Source organism: Orycteropus afer, unplaced genomic scaffold (genome assembly GCF_000298275.1).
Source record: "Orycteropus afer afer isolate SDZICR_OR568_19922 unplaced genomic scaffold, OryAfe1.0 scaffold00864, whole genome shotgun sequence".
Lineage (NCBI taxonomy): Eukaryota > Metazoa > Chordata > Mammalia > Tubulidentata > Orycteropodidae > Orycteropus > Orycteropus afer.
The window spans coordinates 539,883-543,100 of NW_006922451.1; the positions used below are offsets into that span (position 1 = coordinate 539,883).

The 3,218-nt window shown below is 34.0% G+C and overlaps 1 protein-coding gene across 1 annotated transcript in view; it reads right to left on the bottom strand.

Moving 5' to 3' along the window:
• LOC103212174 (cadherin-10-like) overlaps positions 1–3,218 on the bottom strand; it is a 315,162-nt gene that overhangs the window by 219,374 nt on the left and 92,570 nt on the right. The gene's annotated exons all lie outside the window — the stretch shown is intronic.

Here is a 3,218-nt window from a genome sequence, read left to right on the forward strand (position 1 = left end):
AACAACAACAACAACACATGCTGAAAATGGATTAGCAGAATTGCTCTGATGTCAGTATTGAAACACGTAGCACCAGGATTCTCAATTTGCTTTGATATAGTTGGGATGAATCCCATTTTCTTCGGCATTGTCAATCAAGGTTTAATAGTCACACTGGTCCCCAGTTCCTGTCACTTCATAATCTTAGTGGCTTACAAGGGTTTTATGTCACTTCAATTACCAAGCTTTATCTTCTTGTTACATTTCATGTTCCACGTTAAAAAGATAAATTTACAAAGCAAAACAAAAAATACAAGACCAGGAGTAATTATTTAGTTATTATGGCATATATTTTCCAGAGCCACTGCTGTTGTTATGTGCCGTCAAGTCAGACCTGACTCATAGTGACCCCTCCTTGGGTTTCCAAGGCAGTATTAGTATGGAAGTAGATTTTCCCATCTTCTTTCCGAGGAGTGGCTGGTGGATTTGAACCACCAGCCTTCTGGTTAGCAGTCAAGTGCCTTAGGCACTATGCTACCAAAGCTCCCTGTTCTTTATTTTATGGAAGAAGGTATGAAATATTACTTTAAAACTTTATTTTGAGAGTAATAACACAAAATTATCCAAACTATGCTTTCAAACTCTTTTCTCTTTTGTTGTTGCAAACTTCATATAATGCTGTTAAGAATCTACTGACATGTATGGTTCTTGTGTTTGGATTTGAATAAATTGTATTAGAAGAACAATTTGACATGTCAATAGGACAGATTGAAACAAGATTTTTTGTTGTTGAACTACTTAGTTTTGATTTTTATTTTAAATCAACTATTTGACTGCTAACCAGAAGGCTGGGAGTTCAAACCCACCAGCCTCTCCTTAGAAAGATTTCTGGCCAATTTACTTCTGTAGAGATACCACCTTGGAAACCCAAGGAGGGGTCCCTATGAGTCAAAATGACTTGACAGCAGTGAGTTTGGAGGGTTTTTTATTTTTTCTTTTTTTGTATAAACAGTAGAGACCATTAATTTACAAATCACTTCACTAAACTCTAGCCCTCTCTATTAACATAATATGAATTATTTTTGTATTCAAACTATATATCTTACCATTCAGAAATAAAGAAAATCATAATATCGCTGCTTTGTAATAATTCTCAAATTCCAACTCAAAGTGATAAAACTATTTTACTAAAGAACAACATAAAGTTTACCTTTGCCTTGGAGTCTTCCATGATTTTCCTAGATAGAAGCTACATGTGCCCTTGTAAAGTGCCTTGTACTACTCTCTGCCATTTACCACATTGCATTTAACATTCACTTCATCTCACATCTCAAACAGGAAATGATTCATAAAAACACCGGGCACCATGACTGGAGTCTACTAGGCACTCAATGAATATGATTTCAATTTGAAACTGAACTCTTTCCCATGATAGCCTGAGAACTCTTTAAGAAACACGTTAATTGTTGATATTAAAAGAAACAAACTCACTGCCGTAGAGTGGGATCGAACTCATAGTGACCCCTCCTTGGGTTTCCAAGGAATTATCACTAGAGTAGTAGATTGGCCAATCTTCCTTCTGAGGAGTGGCTGGTGGGTGTGAACCACCAGCCTTTTGGTTAGCAGTCAAATGCCTTGGGCGTTATGCCAATAGTTGATATGATGGTCCATAAATTTTTTTTTTAAATTAGAGGACAAAGGGAATGAATTCTCTGGCCTTTTAATAAACCATGTAACTGTCATGGGCAAATTGATACAAAGCCTCCAGTATCATATATCATTGTCTTTGCCAACTCCATTTTATTTTTGTGTTTTTTCTCATTTATTTCTATTTGTTCAATTTCAAAGAAAATGTTGCATTAGACTGAAGATACAGAGACATTGTGGCTCTTGCCAATTTCCTACATAGTTTTCCAATTGTCTATAGATAAATTCTGTGCTAACCTTCATTATGAAATTATTTCCAAAACACACATTTTAAATAAATATCTTTGTTTATTGAATTCACATTTGTAATAAAAACATAAGAATTATTAACATGTACAGTATTATTCATCCTTAAAATGCATGCCATTAGTCAAGCCACTTTGTTTTTTTGATAATCTATTTGTTTTTGTTCACATTATCTATCAAAAAAGTAACATCCAAGAATAATTATTTGCATTTTTATGTCAAGTTAGTCTGAAGTCAATGTATTAAACAGACTTCACTCTGCCACTGATAAAGAATGGTTTCAAAAAGTAACAGACATATTTTAATTTATAATAAAAATTGAGCTGTATGTCAAAATAGATTCCTTTGTGTGGAGAATTATCTTTATCTTATCATTTAATAAAACATTAAACTTAATTTAACTGCTTTCAAAAATAATTCATTAAAAAAAAAAGGACTCCTTTAAAGTCAAGGACATAAGACCATAGCCTGCTAAAGTCAATTAGGAGCTCTTCCAAGGAAATAATAGGTAAGCACCATGAGGAAAATTCAATGTGTATATTGGTTCTATTGATTATTTAGGGAGCTCTGGTAACATAGTACCTAAGGCACTTGACTGCTAACCAGCAGGCTGGCGGTTCAAACGCACCAGCCCCTCCTCGAAGGAAGGTTGGGCAATCTACTCCCTTAGTGATACTGTGTTGGAAACCCAAGAAGGGGTCACTATGAGTTGGGTCTGACTTGTGGCACATAACAACAACAAAAACAACATTGGTTATTTAAAAAAATCCAAAGTAAAAAAAAAAAAAATCGAAGTAATTCAGCAACTTAGATGAAGATAAATTGATCAAGGAATTGGGTTTCATGGGGATGTCACGCTGAAAAACGGGACCTCAATGTGATTAACCTACCCATGTAAGTTTTTTTCTGCCCATATGTAACTTATGGATACCATTTTGTGATTCTGCATGTGAGAATAGCAGAAAAAAATATGCATGCAAATCTTTATAAATGAAATTTATAATTTTATAGAATTGATTAACAGATTAATTTCCATAGCCAATTTGACACTGAATATTGTACACAGATATTTGTGTTTCTTTAAATATAATAGAAAAAATGCCATTGAAATCTTTGTGTCACATCTTTATGTGTTTATCACAACTCATGGATGTATAAAGGCTGCCACAAAAAACATTGAAATTGAATAAGAGGAAAAACATACAGCATTTTAAACTCTTAGTCTAGCTGGATTCCCACAGCACATAAAATTAGAGGTTCCCTACATATGCAGCTAAGGAGCTTAG